We start from the raw sequence: 21,661 nt of genomic DNA, 5'->3' as shown, positions 1-21,661 counted from the left end.
TGTGCTTACTACAGAAGGCCCTACACATTCTGGCTCCTCCTCTCTTCTCTGATCACCTTTCTAAGCATTCTCCCCTCCTGCTCACTCTGCTTCAGCCACATTGGCCTCCTAGGTTCTTAGGGTGCACCAGGCATGTGCCATCTCAAAGACCAAGAACCTGCAGTTGCTGCTGACAAATAGAAATGGCAAGCAATAGGATATATTGGAGTATATGAGAAAGCCATTTGATGTAAATCTAATTCAGCCTGACTTTGTTTTTCCAAAAAGGCCTGATGTGGCTGTTGAGCATGCATTGTATATCTGCTTTAAGCATTTGCTGTGTCCCAAAGACAAGAACAAATGGCCTTAAGATAAAGGTGCAACTCCCCGCACATTGGCGTTTTCTTAAGGATAAACATCTTTCCTTAGGCTAGGAACTGATTATGTGCTCACCTGTGACCACTCAGCTCAGGACAACAGACCTGCCACCCTGCTGTGTCCACGGAGACAGCAGACCTACTACCTGCTGAGTCCATCAATTGCTGTGCCGACAGAGTAGTCTTGTGACTATTGTAAAAGGGATATTTCAATCATACGTGAAATGCTCTTTGAGGGTATATAGCCACTCTGTACACCCCACTTCTTTGGTGCCCTTCCTTCCTTGGGGAAGGAAGGCCTGGGCTAAGCTAGTCCTCAGAATAAACTCACCCCAAATTTTCATTTATAGATTGGTTACGGATTATTTTTGTCAAGACCTCTGTCTTGTTACCCACTGGCTCCCATGATCACTTCCTCTGGTTCTTGTTTAGATGTCATCTTTTCACTGGGGACTTCTCTGACTACCGTATTTAAAATTGTAAGCTCCTTTTACCCCAACACTCTTCATCATGTTTCCTTACATTTTTTTCTCTAAAGCTTTATCACCATCTGATAAGTACTTTTACTATTTTTTGTTTGTTTACTGCTTGCTTCCCACTACTAAAATATAAACTACATGAGGGCAGGGATTTTTGTTTGTTTTGTCCGTTCCGTTTTTTAGATTGCCTAGAACAGTTCCTTGTATGTAGGAGGCACTTCATAAATATCTGTTGAATTAATGAAGTAAAGAAGAGCACCTATTCCTCTGACTTGATAATAAAAAAAAAAATTAAGATTGAAAAAGAGAATGATGGCTGATCTAGAAGAGGAAGAAGAGGAAGGGTCGCTTCAGATAAGATGAAGGAAGGGAGGAATGTTTACAGAGGAAGCTATTTAAGAGAGTCCAGGCATAAAAATAGCCCAAACACATGGAAAGCAAAACATTTGCTTTAGTTCACAGCAGTTCAGGCTTCACTGATTGCAATGATCAGTCAGTCACCCACTCAGCTCACTAAGAACGTCTGTGCCTCGGAGCAGTGACTCTCTCTCTAGACCTTGCAGGTGAAATAAGGCAACACACCAAAGTCTAATTATCTTGCTCAGCTCTAATTGCCTGGGACTACATCACAGGCTTATCAAGGGATTGTCACGGGGAAAATGTACAGGCTTCTTATCATTGACCATCCTGAATGCCACGTTTGTGGGAAGAGATACAGGGAAGGAAATGGTAAAATCTGTGAGTCAGATCTTCAACAATCAAACTGAGGTCCTGAACTGGGACTTTCTCCTTCTTGATTGTATCTCTGTAGGAGAAGGTGTTTGCAGGAAAGTGTACATCGAAGGCTGATCTCAATCACAGAATATGGATCTGGGGAAGGTTTGTCTTTTCCCAAACCACAGAACAATTCTAGGCAGCATCAGGAGAGCCTCTGAGAGCTGCACAAGCCTAACTCAGGATGGTGCAAGTTTTGCTTCATAACGTGGTCATTGTTACCCTTGGGCGTTTTAGTGGCTTTCTCTGTGCAGTGGGTGTGCTGTTTACTAACATCAGCGAGCAGTGCAGGACTTTTCTCAGGGAAGTTTCCTAGCATACAAGCCCACCCACCCCCGCGAGCCCAGAAAGAAGACCAGGCAAGACGATCGTGTAACCAAAGGTGAAATAAGCCCAGACATCTGTAGCAGCCTGTGTATTTTTGGAAAACACATTTTCATCTTCAATTTACACCAGATCTGGAATGGAGCTAAGTCATTACAGTGTGTTAGATCCTGAGACAGCTAGCTTTGTTCAACGAATACCATCAGGTACCATCTCTAGGGGGCAGGGGATCCCAAGGCTGCTGCAGGAATGTGCTTCCCTTGAGTTTGGCATTTTCTTATTCACAGCACACTGAAGTCACATCCTCCTGTCCTGAGAGAAGATGGAAGCTTAGAAAAGAGAGAGAACGAGCAAGTGAGAGGGAGAGATTGTGATACAGAGACAGAAACGGAGCAAGACAGAGAGACAGAGAGAGAAGGATGAAGAAAGACTGAAGAATAGGAGAAGGCTTTTAATGACAGCTCTCATTTATTGGGTTTCTACACATTAGCATTATATTAAGTACTTCGAAAGCATTAGCTCTGAACCTTACAAACACCACGAGGCTACAGACATCTTTATCTCCATTTTCCAAAGGAGAAAACTGAGGCTTACAGACATGAGTGATTGGCTGAGGTCACATGGGTAAAAAATGATAGAGCCTGCACAGGCCTGTCTGATTCCAAAGCTCGTGCATTTCCTGGTATGCTTTGCTGAAGGGAGGCTAGGAAGGGTCAGGAATAGTGTCTGTGCTAGGCTCTGTGTAGTAAAGAGTTTAACCTTTCCCCAAAGAGGTCTGCTGTTTGCCCTAAGCTTCTATGAGGTAATCTCTAAGCCCTTGGAATGCCATGCCCTGGGGAAGTTGCATCATGCCAGATAGTATAACAATGTGATTTAGGGTGTGGGCTTTGGGTCACATGGTTTCAGCTTGATTTCCAAATGGGCTGAGGACTGAGATCATCTATGTGGACAGTCAGCTATGTCTACATGATAGAGCTCCAATAAGAACTCTGGACACCAAAGCTCAGGGGAGCTTCCCTGGTTGGTAATACTCTGTGCGTGTTGTCACACATTGATACTAGGAAAATAACACTGTCTGTGGCTCCTTAGGAAAAGGACAATGGAAACTCTGCATTTGGAACTGTCCTAGAATTTGCCCCATGGTCTCTTCTCTTGGCTGATTTTAATCTGTATCCTTTCCCTGTCATTAACTGTAACTTTGAGTATGATAAATAAATGAAAAGCAATAGGATATATTGGAGTATATGAGGAAGCCATTTGGTTTAAAACTAATTCTGCCTGACCTTTGTTTTTCCAAAAGGGTCTGATGTGCTTGTTGAGCATCCATTGTACACCTGCTTTAAATATTTCCTATGTCCCAGAGACAAGAATGATGAGCTTAAAGATGGAGTCGTAGCTTCCCCCCATATCAGCATTTCTTTCAGGATAAGCATCTCTTCCTGGAAACTAAGGATTAATTACTGACCTGCTGTGCTCACCCTGCGACCACTGACCTGCTGACCACCAACCTGCTGCGCCAGCTAAGCCTTTCTTGACAGCAGTAAAAGAGATATTCTTGTCATGTGTCATGTATGCTCTTTGTTCCAAGATGGTGTATAACCACTTTGTACACCCCTCTTCTTTGGTGCCCTTCCATCTTTGGGGAAGGAAGGCCCTGGGCTACAGCCCTCAGACATGGCTCATAATAAATTCACTCCAATTTTGATTTATAGATTGCTTATAGATTATTTGCATCAACAAGTATAACAGCTTTCAGTGAGTTCTAAGTCTTGCTAGTGAATTATCAACCCTGAGGATACTCTTGGGAACCCCTAAACTTTCAACTGGGGTCAGAGGTGAAGGTGGGCTAATGGACTGTGCACCCTTGAAATTTGTGTGTTCACTTAGCCCCTTTGCCAGCAGTTTCATTTTTATGGACTGTGTTCCATAACTCATGTTCCATGTCTCAATAACAAGCCCTGGAATGAATCACTGTCACACTGGCTTGGGCCAGCAAGGGACTGGGGACATGGGGCCAGGGGTCAAACCCAGGAAAGTGAAAATCAGGCAAAGCCTGGGAAGGGCAGGAGCTTATGAAGGGGTGGTCTGGACATGGCCGGCACAGGGGGCCCTGATCCTAGTCTCAGCTCTGTTGATTGTTTGCTTAAAGCATTTGGGGGCTGGGGGTTAAATCTCTCTGGGCCTCAATTTCTTCATCTGTAACACAGAAATACTGAATTAAATTATCACTAGGTCCCTTAAGGCTTCAGATTTCCTGGAATTTCATGATTTGACAGCATGGAAAAAGTAAAACCCTTGGAAGCTTATAATCGGGAGAGGTAATTTATTTTTCTGTTTCTGGATATTCTTGCTGGACTAGTCTGCTTGGTTGTTAGAACACGGTGCTAACACTTATGGTAACTGCAGATCTGAGCCCCACAGAGGGCAGTTTATGGCACCATTCCTTCTGCTCTCTTGCCTTCCATCCTTCCCTCCCTTCCAGCAACTCTTGTGTTCCACCTGTATGTCAGCCACTGTGCTAGCTAAAAGGGAATTACAAAAATAATTATGACACAGTCCTGCCTTCCTGCCCTAAAGGAGCTTTTAATGGGGGGGTGTGGGAGTTGGGTCATGTAAGCAACTAAATAGAATTTGTACATTAAATAAGGGCTAATTATGAGTAGAGGTACAAGCAAAGTTTGAAGGAGTGAACAAATAGCTCAAAAATTGACAATGGTAGTGGCCACATTAAGAGCCTAGGAGGAGGTTGAATTGGACTTGAAATGAGAATTTCAATGGGTCAAGACTGGTCAAAGGGAATTTCTGAGAGGAGAAAATGGCAAGGATGAAGGCACAGACTTTTTAAGTATAGAGTGATTTTGGGGACTGGCCATAGCCAATGAGCCTGCATATCAAGTACGGCAGGGGAAGGGGCCGGCACAGGAGAGACAGAGCAAGAAATGTTGTAGGAAAGACAGTGATGAGAGCACAGATGGTCTTGTCTATCAAGTCAAAGTGTCTTATTTTACTTGGTAGCAAGGAAGAGTCTTTTGAAGAAGGAAGGATAAGGCCATACTTTGAAGCTGCACTTTCTTCATTCTTGTTCCTACTGTGCTTCCTTAAATCAGTGGTGATACTGATGACAATAGTAATGGTGACAACAATATGAAAAATCTTAGTGTGCATGTGTAGATATTTTACATTTTTCGAAGCACTATCACTTAAAAACAGTTTTTAATCACAGTTTTGAGCCCTCAAACTGTTAGGCCCTGTGCACAGCTCTCTGTAGAAATCATTTCATGCTGACAAAGTCCATGAAGGATGCACCTATCCTTGTTTTAGAGATGCAGAGCGTGCAGCTCTGAAATGGTGAGGCTTGCACAGGGCGCCATAGCTGGCAGACCCAGGACCAGACTTGACCTCCCCACTTGGACTCAAGTCTGTGCTCTTAACTTCTACACTGCACTACCCGCTATCTCACTTCATTCTTTCCCTGCATGGGAAAACATTACTCTTCCCATTTCATAGATGAGGAACCTGAGGCAAATAAAGATTGAGTTGTAAGCCCAAGGCCACACAATGAGGACGGAAATTAATTCTTTGGTTTCTTAATGCACTTTCTCCCCACTTGATGGGAGTTGTAACGACGCATGCTAGATACAGTGTGAAAAGCTGTTGAATGTGCTTGGGCTGAATGAGCTGCTGGGAAAAAAATCAATGTTTTTTCATTGTTGGATTGGATGACTGAGTCTGCAAAGCATTTTTCCTTTGCATATGTATGCCGCTCACAAAGCAGCTCCTCTGAAATTGCCTGTACCCTCTCATAGGGGTTCTAGACACTCTGCAGAGTGTTTGTCCAATTATTGTTCCTCTTCTGAAAACTAAGCTCCTCCCACTCTCAGCACCATGTTTCTACTATATGATGCCCCCTGGTCACAACTGGTTGGACCTGAGTACATTCTCAAAATCAGCTGGGTCAAATTCTTTCTAGACTTGGAGTTGACGGGGAGTCACTCTAATGGCAGAACCCTTGGGGGAAGGGTCCTGGACCTCTGGGGCTAAGACCCTTTGGGGCTGCTCAGGCCCTGCCCACCCTCAGGCCTGGTTCAGCCATTCTTTGGACTTCATGTGAGACCCCCATTAACATTCCCATAAATGACTTTTTAAATTTTCTCTAGTTTAAGTAAGCAAACCAAAGATTAAACCAAGAAAATAGTTAATTTTGATTATAGAATCTACAGGGAAGGTGAAGAAGCTGCTTTTTTATGCAATAATAGTCTCTTTCATTATTATTTTCAGTTCATTTTAAATATTAAAATTCATAAACGCAGGAAACCTACTGAGATGAGCCAACCTGGTTTGCAGTTTGTGAGTCTCAGGAAAATGTGGGGAATCAAAATGCCTCTAATGTTTGAGTTTAGAGCAGCCAGCGGTCCTGATCCAGCTTCTGTAATAATGACCAGCCAGGCCATATCTGGGCTAACCCTTTGTGGGTGAGTCTGGCTGTGCACAGGGGATGCTGTCTGGCAAGTGAGCAGATGGCTGCCCCTGACATCTTTGCAAGTGTTTGACTGGGGTGAGGTTACAGTAAGAGGGTCTTTCATGAGTATGATGCAATGGCTTTCTGAACCTTGGGCACCAGCATTTGGACAGAGAACCTGGTGAAGATCAGGAGGTGAGACACAAGATTAAGAGGCAGTTGATGATCCTGGCTCAATACAGATAAAGTTCTTGTTGCTACTTTGGAACAAATTCATTCATTCATGCAACACATATTTATCAAGTGCCTGATAGGAAACCTTATCTATTAAGTGATTTATTACATGTTAAGTAATTTATTACTTATTTGTTACTACTATTTATTAAACTTGATTTATTAAGTGCTAACTATACTCCAGGCACTGTGATAAGACTTCAATTTGTATTATTCATCCATCCATCCATCCATCCATCCATCCATTCATCCATCCATCCAATAACAACTAATTACTGAGTGCTTGTTATATGTCAGGCATTGTTTTAGGCCCTGGGGATATAGTAGTGAATCAAAACAAAACAAAACAAAACTGACATGCACTTAGTAAAGTGTCCCCAGGTGTCTGTGCATGTGTGTGTGTGTGAAACAACTATATGATAGTTCAGGCAGTGATACGTGCTATGAAGCAAAATAAAGCAGGTAAGGGAACTAGGTAATGGTGATATGGTTGCTATTTTATGAAGCGAGGGAGGGAAGGCCTCTAGGACAAGGTGACATTTGGACAGAGACTGAAAAGTAAGGGAGTAAAGTCATGGGACTACTTTTGGGAGGAGAATTCCAGGAAGAGAAGAGCTAGTGTAAGCCCCCAAAGCAGAAGAATGCTTGCTGTTTTTGAGAAGAACAAAGAGACTAGTGTAGCTGAAGCAAAGAATGGAAGTAGAAAGAGCAGTTTGAAAATTACTGAAATAATATTGCACCACGAGAGATTACGATGGTTTAGACCAGTGAACTACTGTTGGAGAAAATGATAAAGGGTCAGATTCTGGATATATTTGGAAGAGCCCAAAGGATTTCCTGATGGATTGCATGCTGGGTAAAAGAGAAAGGAAGTCAAGGACTGGAGTGCAATATTTGACACAAGCAACTGGACAGATGGAGTCATTATATATTGAGATGGGAAGACTATGGAAAGAGTTGGCTTGGGAAATAACGTCAGGAGTTCAGTTTTGGATATGTGGGTTTGAGATACCTATTAATTATCCAATTATTGGATGCCTGTTAATTGACCAGTAAACAACTGTGTATTTGAATCTGGAATCTGGGGGAAAGATCTAGGTTGAAGATCAATGTTTTCAAATCTTTCATGTGTAGACAGTATTTAAAGCCTTGTGATAATATAGGATCATCTAGACAGTGAGTGCAGACAACTGTCCTAAGAACTGAATCCTAGGAGATTGACAAAGAGCAGCCAAGGAAGTAGGAGGAGACCCAAGGGAGCATGGAATCCTGGGGTCCAGTGAAGAAAGTGTTTGAAGAGTGAGGAGTGATAACTGGCCATTGGATTTACTAATATGAAGTTCTTAACAAGAAATGTTCTCATGGAATGGTAGACACAAAAACCTGATTATATTGATCTAGTAGAAAATGTGGGGCAAGGAAAGGGAGACAGTGAATCCATACAACTTGTGGTTAATGGGAAGTAGGACAATGGAAATGATGTGAGGTCAAGAGAAGAAGTTTGTTTTGTTTTAAGGAGGGGAGTTGTCGTAGTATGTTTGCATGTTGATGGAGATTGAGCAGAGGTGGAAAACTGATGTCCTAGGGGAGAGAAGGGTAATTGTAGGAGCAATGTCCTTGACCAGGAAAAAAGGGAATGCCATCAAGTACACAGTGAAGGAATTAATTGTCTTAGATAGGAGTGCTGAAAATTAACAAGAGGAAAGATAGAGAAAATGGGCACAGATGTAGGGGGGAGGTAGATTGGTTGGCAGGAATGTGTGGAAGATATCTTTTGATTGCTATTGATTTCACAGTTTTCTCAATGAAATAAAAAGCAAAAGTTCATTGGCTGAAAGTGAAGAATGGGCAGAAGGCATTGGGAGATTGAAGAAAGAGAAGGTACAAAACATTCACAAAGAATAATAGGAGACGGGCTGGCCCCAAGGCCGAGTAGGTAAGTTCATGTGCTCCGCTTCAGCAGCCCAGGGTTTGGATCCTGGGCGTGGACATGGTACCGCTCAGTAGGTTACGTTGAGGCAGCGTCCCACATGCCACAACCAGAAGGACCCACAACTAAAATATACAACTATGTACTGGGGGGATATGGGGAGAAAAAAGCAGGAAAAAAGAAAGAGAAGATTGGCAACAGTTGTTAGCTCAGGTGCCAATCTTTAAATTAAAAAAAATAATAGGAGAGTGTCTGTGCTAGGGAAAGAACTTTATTTATCCTAAAATAGCCTCATAAGTCAGGTATTGTTATGCTTATTTTACAGATTAGTATACTGAAGTTATAGAGGTAAATAGCTTGTCAGAAAAGCAAATAGTTAATAGGTAGCAGAATTTGGATTTTTAATCTTGATCAGTTTGCTCTTAATTATTGTGGAAGATAAAAAATAATTGCATAAGACATATTTCTTATGGCTGTGGAGTTTATGCCAATTGTGAGGGGAAAAAACCCTCCTCTAATTCAAAGGCAATCAACAACCCAAGACACTATATGTGATGTACCTGCTGAAATTCTAGGAAAACCTTCTCAAAGGAGACAATGTTAACTTGGAATAGAACAGTGGAGGGTTTCATGGTGGGACTTGAGTTAGGATTTAGATGAAGGATCTGAATAATCAAAGAAGCACTAGAGAAGGCACTACAAGTGAGATGTACTTCAAAAATACAGAGACGGAAAATAAAGGAGTATTTAAGGAAGGGGGGTTGGCAAACCTAACCTGAGTAGAACTCAATATGAACAAAACTTTTTGTGGGTTAACAAGTTTCCTACCAGTGGAGATAATTTCAACACTGATTAGCGCTGACAAGATGCAGAAGTGGAGGAGGAGCTGTGGGGAGGGGCCAGCACAGTGTTGAAGAGCAGTTGGTGGGAGAGCTGGAGAAAAAATCGCAGTCTCTGTGGCATGAGTGACCAGAGGACTAAGTCTGGGAAACCACATGCACTGTAGAAAGAAGGAGGAGTAATTCTAGAAGGGAATCAGCCAGAGAGGGGATCCCCAAGTTCTGTCTGCCACATCTCTGGCTGACCCCTGGACTATGCATGCACGGAACAGACTCCAAGAAGATCAACTAAAAACAAACAAAAAGATTCAAACTGACATGGGAGGTGCTGCCCAAGAAAAACAGATTGTAGTTCAGTTCCAATCAAGTTAAATGCCTGTGAAAAGAAAAAAAAACTACTTCTTGTAGAAAAATAACAGGATCCAGAGTCTCCATGCTTAACATTCACAATGTCCAGGATATTCAACACATATGACCCAGGAAAATGTGACCAGTTCTCAAAGGAAAAGATCATCAGGGAAGACAAATCCCAAGATGACCCAGATTTTGGAATTGGCGGACATGAAATTTAAAGGTGCTATTTTAACCACCTTCAATGATGTAAAAGAAAATACGCTTGCAGTGAAAGAAAAGATTAAAAATATCAGCAGAGATATGGGAACAATGAAAATGGACAAAATTAATTTTCTATAACCAAAAATAAAATATCCGAAATAAAAAAATCACTGGATAGATTTAACAGGAGAATGGAATGATAGAGGAAAAAGTTAGTGAATCTGAAAATAGATCAATAGAAATTATCCAACATAGAGAAGAAAGAGAAAATGAGCAGAGCCTCAGACACTTGTTGGATGATGTAAACAGTCCAACATACATGTTATTGAAGTCTCAGAGGACAGGAATAAGAGAATAAGGTATAAACAAGTATGTAAAGGAATAATGACTAAAAACTTCCCAAATTTGATACAAGACACAAATTTATAGATTCAAGGTGCTCAACAAACCACAACAGAATAAATGTGAAAAAGACCATAGGTACATACATGTGTCAGTAACTATGAAGACCCAAGGAAGAAAGCGAATCTTGAGAGGAATCTGAGAAAAACGACACATTACGTATACGGGAATGATGATTTGATTAAAAGCCAGAAGAGATTGGAACATTTTTAAAGAGTTAAAGAAAAAAAATTAACAGAATTATATAAGCAGCAAAAAGAATTCTTTAAGAATAAAGGCAAAAAAGACATTTTCAGATAAAAGGAAACTGAGGCTTTGTTGCCACAAATCTACACTACAAGAAACACTAATGGAACTTCTTCAGGCTAAGGTAAAATGACACCAGATGGAAACTCAAATTCCCAGAAAGGAATAAAAAGCAGCAGAAGTGGTAAATATCTGTGTGAAGGTAAAAAGGACCAATTTTTTTTGCCTTTCCCTTCTTATTTTGTTTGTAATACATGTGCCTGTATAAAGAAAAAAAAATCACATTGCCTTCTGGGATTTTTATGTAAGTAGATGTAATACATATAACAATGGCAGACAGATGGAAGTAGGAGAATAAATGGACTTACATGATTGCAAAACTTTCCCATTTCGTGTGAAGTGGTACACATTAGCTCTAAGTAGACCATTAAAACTTAAGATTTATATTTTAAGACCCATTAAAATCACCAAAAAAATATGAAAAAGTTATCTAAAAACCCAAGAGAAAAATTAAAATGGAATTCTAAAAACTATTAAAATAATCCAAAAATTTTCAGGAACAGGGGAACAACAACATAAAACAAAAGCAGAGGAGGCAATTTGAAAATAAATAACTAAATGGTAGACTAAAACACAACCATATAAAAATGACATTAAACGTTAAGAACTTAGCACTCTAATTAAAGTATAGAAATTGTCAGAATGGATCAAAATCAATGAATTAAAAATAAATAAAAATCAAATAAATTTAAAAATAAGATAAAAAGATATAGATGGGATGAAAGTAAATAGATGGAAAAAGATATACCATGCAAACAGAAAGCCTATATTAATATCAAGGGAAAAACAGATTTCAGGACAAAGATAAGGAAAGAAATTTCATTTAAAAGGAAGATATAAAAATGTCTTTATTTGCATACAACGTAATCATATATACAGAAAATCCTAAAAGGTAGAATTAATAAGTGAGTTAAAAGGTTGCAGAATACAAGGTCAACATACAAAAGTCAATTGTATTTCTATACACTCATGTGTCGATATACAATGGGGGTACATTCTGGGAAATGTATCATTAGGCGATTTTGTCATTGTGTGAACATCATAGGGTATACTCGCACAAACCTAGATGGTCTAGCCTACTATACACCGAGGCTATATGGTACTGATCTCATGGTACCACCGTTGTATATGCAGTTTGTCACTGACTGAAACGTCGTTACGTGGTGCCTGACTATATGTTATCAATGAAAAATTGAACAATAAAATTAAAATAATAAACCCACTTAAAATGTCATGAAAATACTAAGGAAAAAATGTAATGAAAGATGTGCAAGACCTGTGTACTCATAACAACAAAACATTGCTGAGAGAAATTAAAGAATGCCTAAATTAATAGAGAGAGACACTGTGTTCATGGATTGCAAGACTTAATATTGTTAGGATGGAATTCTCTCCAAGTTTGACCTATAGATTCAATGAGATCTCAATCAAAATCTTAACCTAGACTTTTTTTTGAAGAAACTTGTCAAATTAATTTTTAAATTTATATGGGAGTATAAAAGACCTGAATAACCAAAACAATCTTGAAAGAGAAGATCAAGTCTGAAGGACCTATACTACCTATCTCAAAACTCACTATAAATGTAAAGTAATTAAGACAGTGTGGCATCGGGACAGATGTAGACAGATAAATGGAACAGAATAGAGAACCTAGAAATAGACCCTCATATGCTCAACTAATTTTGACAAAGTCGCCAAAGTAATTCAAAGGGGGAAAAGTCTATTTTTTCAACCATTGGTGCTGGAATAGCAGGAATCTGTGTGTAAAAAATGAACCTTGACTCTTACTTTACACTATACACAAAAATTAATTTGAAAGGAATCGTAGACCAAAATGTAAGAACTGAAACAACAACAAAATTCCAGAAGAGAACATAGGAGACAATATTTGTGATCTTGACTTAGATAAAGATTTCTTAGATAGGATACCAAAAGCACCAACTATAAAAGAAAATAATTCATGAATTGGATCATAGCAAGATTAAAATATTTTGTGTTTTGAAAGACACAGAGAAAACCAAAAAGTGAGACATACTCTTACAGGGCATATTTGCAAAACATATATCTGACAAAGGGGTTGCATCAAGAAAATATACAGAAGGCTTAAAACTCAGTTATGATATGAGACGCAACCTAATTTAGAAAGTCGACAAAATATTTACATAGGCATTTCACAAAAGAAGATAAAAGGAGCACTTGAAAACGAACTTGGTTGAGAGACTTGAGTGGTTGTGTCTCCTCCAATCCTCAATAAATAAGTGCGCGACGCTGTTAGTTATCAGAGAAATGCAAATTAAAATGACATACACACATTAAGTTGGCTAAAATTAAAAGGAGTGCCATATCAGGTCTTGAGAAGAATCTGGAATAACTGGGACTCTCATATAGTGCTGATGGTAGTACAAGATAGGACCGTCAGTACCAAATAACAGTTTGACAATTTCTTATAAAGCTAAAGAGACACAACCCAGCAATCTCACTTCTGGCATTTACCCAAGAGAAAAGAAAACATATGTTTACCCAGAGACTCGAATGTATATATTTATAGTAATGTTATTCATAATAGTCAAAAACTGGAAACCACTGCAATGTCCATCAACAGGTGAATAGATAAAAAGTCGTCATATATTTATATCATGGACTGTTCTTCAGACATAAAAAGGAATGAAGTATTAATAAACTCAACAACGTGATTGCATCTCAAAAGCATTATGCTAAGTAAAAGAAATCAAACACAAAAGACGAATAGAAACCAAATGATTCCATTTATACACAATTCCTAAAAAGGGAAAACTATAGTGAGAGAAAGCAGATCAGTGGTTTCCAGGGAAGGAGGAGAAAGGGAAGGGATCGACTGCAAAGAGGCCTGGGTGTAAGCGAACACTCGGTGATGATAGAAATGTTCTATAACTTGATTGTGGTGAATGGTTATAGAACTATGTACAATTATTAAAAGTCAGACTGCACCCCAATGGGTAAATTTTATTATATTCAAATTATACCCAATAAAACTGGGGAAAGAAAACTCTGATATGTAAGACAGATAGAGGAGCCTTTGAAATTAGAGCAAAGATGGGAGAGCCCAGATTTCACCCTGCCCTCATCCCATGAGCTTCATAAACCAGCAGCATTTCTAATTTTAAGCTGGCACACTCAACCATAGGTGCCACACACTCACGTACACATAAATGTACGTCAATTTAAATAAGATGTGTGGTTCATCCTGCCATTCCATCTACCCACAGAGCATGTGCCCTGGTAAGAGAAGTGAATGACTGTGATTCCTCTAATCTTGGAGCATCTAATCCCACTGAAAGTGATTCCCATGTGTAAAGATCAATTTCAACCACATAGTCCCCAGAAGCAATCCAGCTTTAACTGTTCAGGGTTGTGAAAAATAAAACCACAGCCCTGTATTTTATGGATGATTTAAAGGATTTTCAAAACCAATTTTGACCAAATGTGATTTCTGTTTCAGGGCCAATTGTCAAAGCTAATTCCTACATACGCTGTGACTTTATTGAATTTCAAGAGAAGCCTGAGGCTACACAGAACAGTTTGTAAACCACTCGGTGCCTGGACTCCTCACATGGGGAGCTTGTTACCTCACAAAGCATTCCATTCCATTTTGGACCACTGAACTGTCAATTTTCCAAATGTGGGGTCATCTTGCCATGATGTCCACTTATTGGCCCTGGCTCTGCTCTGTGAAGAGATGTTGAAAAAATTGTCATCTTTCCCCTGAGAGTTCTCTTCAGATATCTGAAGGGCTGTCGGGTTCACCTCTGGTCTTTGCTTTCTAATACTAAACAATCCCAGTCCTAGACTGACTTTTTTCCCCTTCCATAATCAGTCCAGCAATGGCCTGTGGCCTCAGCCCAAAACAAATGCCGAATCAGGCAATGGTACATTGGCATCACCTGTCCTCAAGTTACTTAACGACTTCTGCTACTGCAAAGTACAAAAGGCCCTGCAATATCAAGAGTTCCCGCACTGGGTACATTTTTCCAGCTGAGTTCTGCAAGAAGGAGTAGTAGTGGTGAAAGTCTTTGGACCTCTGCCTGACCTCCATCCCCAACATGTCGCTGATCTGCTTTGGAAGATTACATCCCTTGACAGCTCTTTAAATGGCTCGGCTCACATCTCAATGGGACTTGATAAGCTCACAGAATAGAGATGGCCTCCCTAGTCCTCACATCCATTGTCCCAGCCTCCATTAGGAAGCTATTCAATATACAGTAGCAATCTTGAAGAAGTTGCATGTTTATTCTGCAGGCAATCTCTGCCGCCTCCATTAGTGGACTGAGCCCTCTCCCAGGCTTGTACAAATAGCTCTCCTGGAAGCAGTCACGCTTTATGAACTGTTCGCAGGGTAAGCACATCACCAGTTATCAGCAGCTGAACCTTCTTTTACCCTGAAGAGCTAGAAAAGGAAGGAAAGACAAGTAGCTCTGAAGAAATGCTTCTGTAAATTTAGTGTCGGAATGGCTACACAGAATCATCTGACGCTTCTCATTTTGTTAATGCCATTAGTCAATAGATCCAGTGTACAAGGTCCAGAGAGGGGATGGGAGCAGTGTCTGGAGGACCTCGCCTATTTGTGAGGGAGGAAGAAAGTAGACCTAGGTCAGAGGCTTGGGTCCTAATCCTGACTCTGCCTTGAGTTGCCTTCAGTGATAGTTTCTAGCAGTCCCTCCTTGCCTGGGAATGTGCTAGAAGAGCGTGTGGGTAGCTAGCCTGTCAACTGCCATTGCCAGGATCCAATGCAACAGTGATAACAACAGTGTATGAAGAATGAGAAAATTATTAGTAGTTAAATCTGTTTGGCACTTTACATTTTTTAAGGATGACTTCTATCCTACAGCTTAGTCGAGACTTTCACTATCTTTCTAAGCAATTAGAGGCAGATAATATTAACTCCATTTGATCCTGATAGGAACCCGCACTGCAGAGGTTAAGACAGTCACGTGAGATAACTTAGGAACGGATCTGGGGACGTTGGTCAAGTCTCTTACTTGCTAGTGCAGCACACTTTTCGTACACTGTTCTGCATAGACCACAGTTATTTTCATCTGAATAACCATTATTTCCAGAACTATTTATTGCGCATTTGTTAGATGGCAGGCTTTGGGCTAAGTGTGTCGCAAACTGAATCATTAGCCCAACCCTAAGCAGAAGAAATACAGATATGAAAACTGAAGCTCAAATAGGTCAAAAAACTCGCCGAAGTTCTTTTCTGATCCACAACAAACTGTTATGTAATCTTGAGCAACTGACAACCTCTCTGACTCTTGGTTTAATGGAGTTAATGCTGTCTATCCCCGGTCTCCCCAAGGCTAGCTAGCACGGGGACCATCGTGCTAATGCATAGGAGAGTGTTTTAAACGACGTGAGGTGAAAATCCTTTTCTCACAGCTAGGAAATGACAGAGCTGGGAGTCTAATCCCGGCCTGCGCATTTCCAGACTGAGGGTGTAGGCGTGATGCTATAGAGAGCATGCTAATTATGTACAAAAAAAGCCGTTACCTAGACCCCTCATCGCTGACCACCTACACAGAAGAAATAGGATTCCATGGCAAACACTTCAATCTTTATTGATTGGAAAAAAAAGGTCAGCATGTCTTTTGAACCCTTAAATCCTAAAGGGCTGTTTTCCTTATGCCAGACATACGGGCAGCAGGAAGTTAATGTTGGGTGGGGAGAAAGGGGCAGCGGCTACTAAGATTCACCTCTTTCTTGCAAGTCTTTGCTTTTCACCCGTAAGCAAATAAATCTCACCAAGGAAACAAGATCTTTTCTCTCCTGTCATTCTGAATTCAAGTGTAGCCACTTCAATTGATGGCAGTAGATACTTTTGGAAAAGGAAAGGTGGAGGGAGCGAAAAGGCCCTATGCAGGTGCCTAAGAAAACAAAGAAGGGAAAAGTGATTAGGGGCATGTTGGGGAGGGTCTTTTGTGACTTCCTGCTTTGTGGTTTTGGCTGAGTCTGTCGTAGACATTGTACAGACACATTGGCTGGCAATCTCAGAGTGATTGAAAGGGCTGATGAAATAAATTTAAATTGCTTTTCAAAAGTGTTTAATTTCTACAAAAATTCCTAAAGCAATCCCCCTAGCTGCCTGAAATCATTACCTCGAGATCCTTCTAGCTGAAACAGTAGAAAAGGGAATGAAGTGATAATTAAAAATAATTATAATGGTGATGATGATACTGGTAATAGCTGTATTTTATATGCACGGCCTCTGGTTGAACACTTTACCCACCGTATTTTATTAAATCCTCGCAACAACCCTGTGGGGCTGGCACTATTGCTGACCCCATTTTGTAGATAATAAAACTGAAGCTAAGAGTTTCAGGAACTTACCGACAAGCCTGAAACTGGCGACGGATGGATGAGCTGGGATTCAGACCTAGGCTGTGGTCTGATTGTGGAGTTCAAATTCTTAACCCCTGTGCTTCCACAGAGTGTGTGACTTAAGCTCTTAGGTAGCTAAGTAGTAATTACTGGGGAAAATTGATGAGAAAAAGACAATTGAAAAATATAAAGTGAAAAATAAATGATGCCTCTTGGTAAGCGAAAGCCTGTCTGGGTGAGTTTCACTGCCTTAGCCAAGACATTTGAATTTATTTTCATTTTTCTTCTTGTTTTACATTTTTGGGAAGAGGCGGGATGATGAGAGAAGGGAGTTGGAGGCAACACAAGGTGGTGAGGGAGGTCAGTCTGTGAAGGATTTTTAAGCTAAGTTTTTTTAGTAACTGACTTGAGGTCAAGTAGCCAGGAGCAACTGGAGTGCTGTTGAATCGCTGTGATCTCAGCCTCAACTGTGAACCAGGGCGTCCAGACAAAGGACAAGTTTAGCAATAGGAAAATATATTGAGTTAAACTTTTTATTTAAAGTTTATCTAAACTATCATAGAGATCATAAGATTCTAGTCAAACGGCACCTCTGAAATGATCTAATTCAGTGTTCTCACATCTCACTGGGATTTATTTTGCACTCCAGGGGATATTTGGGAATGTCTGGAAGTATTTGTGTGTGTGTGTGAGGAAGATTCACCCTGAGCTAACATCTGTGCCAATCCTCCTCTGCTTTTTATGTGGGTCACTGCCACAGCATGGCTTGATGAGCAGAGTAGGTCTGCGCCCCGGATCTGAACCCGTGCACTTGGACCGCCCAAGTGGAACACACAGACTTTTAACCACTTGGCCATGGGGCTGGCCTCTGGAAGTATTTTTGATTATCACAAACTGGGGAAGGGGAGGGTCATGCTAGTGGCCTGTAGTGGGTAGAGGCCAGGAAAACTTCTCATCATCCTACAAGCCCCAGGGCAGCTCCCACAACAAAGAATCATTCAGCCCTAAATGTCAATAATGCCAAGGTTGTGAAACCTATTCTGGTTCAACTCTCTAGAAGCTTAAGGTTTAAGTTCAATGTTTTATTTAAAAGTTATTTTTTATCAGTAGAGTGTAAAGAAAATAAAGCTCAAGAGAGGTTTAACTTATTATTTGTACCATCAGCTCCGACCTAATCATGCAAATTAATACCTTCTGTTTGATCCCAAATTGGCTATTAGTGGTGCCTCTGCAAATCCAAGGGCGACCATGACCTAGTGCCTCCGAGGGAGCTGCAGCACTCCCTGGCCCGAGGGTCAGAGCCTAAGGATTGCTGTTGCCCTAAGCTGACTCTACTTCCAAACACTGTTGTTTCTCCAGGCCCAGGGCACCATTCTCTCCCTTTCCCAGAGAGCAGACAAGCGTGCTTCTTCCTGGTGAGAACCACGGCTTTCCACCTGGGTTCCTGGAGCCTAAGGTTCCCAGACGACGTGTCATGGGCTACTGCCAGGCCCCCAGCTCTCTTGGATCAGTACAGTCCCTCTTTTATTTGTATAAATACAGTGAATTGGGGGCCTGTTTGTTTCTAACCACTCTGAACAGATTTTCACCAAATTTAGAGAATATCGTTTAGGATATTCTGATTTATAATTTACTCTTTGGGGCAGATGTGATATCTCTTCGAAAGACCCTAGGAAGCACCTCAAAGACAGACGAGCTAAGACTGAAGTACAATGACAGGCCTATGTAAATGTCACTGGGAGATAGTTTTCACGTGCATTAAGTCCCTGTGGATAGGAAAAGCACACAGCGGTTTCAATAGGACCCTGGATCATAAGCTGAAAAGGCATAGCTCTGTATTGCTGGCTCTCATTTGCAATCGGCTGCTTCTTAGTGGGCACCTCTGCAGTGAACCATGGTGAACGGCAGAGCAGAAGGGTAGGAACGGTCTTGGGCCCTGAGGACAGCCTGTCTGACTCCCACACTGAACTCTGTGACCTTGAGCAAATTACTGAACATCTCTGTGTCTCAGTTTCCTCTTAGGGCTGTTGTCAGGCTTGGATGAGTTAGGGCTGTTAGGTCAGGTCTTACAATAAATAGTGCCTGGCATACAGCAAGCTCTCAGCAAGGATTAGCTGCTGCTGTCCTTATTGCCATCATCATCATTATTATGCCTTAGCTGCACATAATGGACACCAGCTGATTCTATTTTATATGCTGGCATTCTACGTAAGGTTTTGTTTTTTCATAAAAGGGTTTTCTGCTAAAAATAAATATGAAAAACCACTGGGCAGCTTCATTTTTACATCAAGAGCTTTTAAGACTCAGTGACACCCAATATTAAAGCCAGATTCCTCTTATTTTGAAGCACGAATCAAAACTGTCACATGATGGAGGGGGAAAAAAAGCTCAATGATGCAATCTTAGGCCAAATGATGCAGCACTGGACAAGGGCCTTCCTGCCTCTTCTTTGCCCTTCACATTTAATGAAGTCAATACAATCTTTCAGGCACTTACTTCCATTCCCATCGTCCATCATTGGAGTTTGTTAAAGGCATCAGCCAGGGCAAGTGGGTCCACATCCTGGGTCCCACCTAGATCCAGGTAGCTTGATTGGTGGAGGGTCTTAGAGGAGAATCAGAAACATTTATTGAAGACTGCAGTTCAGATCCTGGACAGCATGGGTTCAAATCCTGGGCTTTGCCACTTACAAGCTATGTGACCTTGGCAAGTTATTGAACATCTCAACCGTGGCCCAGTGAGCATATATAACTCACCCAACGTCACACAGAAAATGGCAAAGCTAGGACTGGAACCTAAGGCTCTTGAGCAAAGATTGCAAAGCGGCTGCCCACGGGTGGGGTCGGATTGCAGCTGGGCTAAAGTTTAGACTGCACGATGTTTCAAAAAAGTTTGATTTAGCTGCCACAATTTAAAGGAATTGGGAGATTTCACCTAAAACTCTGGAGTTCTGGCTTCTGTTTCCTTGTCAATGAAATAGGAGTCATTATAATATCTACCTCACAGAGTTGGCATGAGGACTAATTGTGAAGGCTCTTAGTACAGTGCCTCATCTGTAAAATAGGCACAATGAGCTGTTGTCATCAGCAGCGTGAAAGCCAGAATTCGAAGCTTTCTGTCTGTCTCCACTCTGTGGCTGTCTTTCTTACCCACTCAATTTTCTCTCCCTCACTTCTCTGCATTTGGAATCCATGCTTTCAGCCGCTGTGCTAAAACAGCCGCTGAACCTCACTCAGGGGAGCCCTGGAAGGAGTTAAGCAGGAGAGAGGAATTACTCAGCCTTAGGCCAGGGCAGGCACTTTCTAGTAGCTTTAAATTGATCCACTTATATAATCCTCAGAACAACTGCATGAGGTCACTCAGGTTTTCCGCTGTGTAAGTCTTCTTTCTAAACTAATCTGTAAGCACCTCCAGCGTGGGCCTGGCACCCCAGACCTTTGAACATTCACCACCATACTCTGTGGGGTGATCAAGACCGTCTCATGCTCCATTAGGAAATTGGGCCCAGAGATGGGAGGTGAGTCACCCAACGTCACACAGCAAGTGGCAAGCCTGGGACTTGAACCTAAGGCTCCTTCACCAGTAGCGGCACATTGGCTGCTCATGACTGTTCCTAGTTTGCTGATGAGCTTAGTTTGGCCTGAATCATATAAAACAAAAAAAATTGCCAAAGTTGTAAAAAGAATCGTGAGATTTCACATATAAATCTAGATTCTTGGTTCATGGTTAGGTCTGGCCTCCCTGGGCCTCAGTCCCACAGGGAACAATGGCTGAAGCTGAGGAGCCTTTGTCCTTATTCAGGGTATGCACTCCAGTCTACTCCTGTCCCAAAGACTCCAGGCAAAGGGACAAGCACCATTTTCCTATTCTGCAGCCTATTATCTTACCTGCCTGGCCCCTGCAGGCATTTGCATTTGCAACCCTGAGTTCCTGACTAGTCCTTTTCCAGCCTTCTGCAGTACTGGACTAAATTAACCAGACAGCAGCCCTCTGAACAACCCGTAATGGGTTGAATTGTGTCCCCCGCAAAGATGTGCTGAAGTCCTAAACCCCAGGACCTGTGAAGGTGACCTTATTTGAAAATAGGGTCTTGGCAGATGTAATCAAGTTAAGATGTGGTCATGCTGAATCAGAATGGACCCCAATCCAGTGCGACGTGTCCTTGTAAGAAGAAGAGACAGATGCAGACTCAGAGGGGAGACGGCCATATGAAGCCGGAGGCAGGCATTCGAGCTAAGCTACCACAAGCTAAGGAACATCCGGGGCTACTCAAAGCTGGAAGAGGCAAGGAAGGAGCCTGCCCTAGAGGCTTTGGAGGGAGCAGGGCTCTGCAGACACCTTGATTTTAGACTTCTGACCTCCAGAACTGCACAAGAATAAATTTCTGTTGTTTTAAGGCCCCTGGGTAGTGGGACTTTGCTATGACAGCCCTGTCACACATCCCTTTTACGTGCTGTTCTCATAGCTTGCTTTTGTCTTTGTCCTCCCTTCTTTTCTTTGCCTTCTCTCTTCTTGTCCAACCTCTGATACATCTCTATCACCCTTCTCCCTGTCTGCCTCAGGTCCACGGTGGACTCAGCCTGACTGATGTCTCCCAGGATGAAAAGGTCACTGGGCCCAGTTCAGGGTTTGGCCAGTAGGGAGGCAAA

General features: G+C 41.6%; 1 protein-coding gene across 15 annotated transcripts in view; it reads right to left on the bottom strand.

Moving 5' to 3' along the window:
• The window catches only part of ATP10B (ATPase phospholipid transporting 10B (putative)), a 286,689-nt gene that overhangs the window by 127,903 nt on the left and 137,125 nt on the right, over positions 1-21,661 (bottom strand). For 3 of the 15 annotated variants that reach the window (XM_070569111.1, XM_070569114.1, XM_070569112.1), the window contains one exon: positions 19,509-19,616. The exons of the other annotated variants lie outside the window; for them this stretch is intronic. The gene's annotated coding sequence lies outside the window, so the exon portion shown is untranslated. The remainder of the gene's footprint in view (positions 1-19,508; positions 19,617-21,661) is intronic. 15 annotated transcript variants of the gene reach the window in all.

Source organism: Equus przewalskii, chromosome 13, assembly GCF_037783145.1.
Source record: "Equus przewalskii isolate Varuska chromosome 13, EquPr2, whole genome shotgun sequence".
Lineage (NCBI taxonomy): Eukaryota > Metazoa > Chordata > Mammalia > Perissodactyla > Equidae > Equus > Equus przewalskii.
The sequence above is the reverse complement of the archived record's forward strand: the minus strand, read 5'-3'. Positions and strand labels throughout refer to the sequence as shown.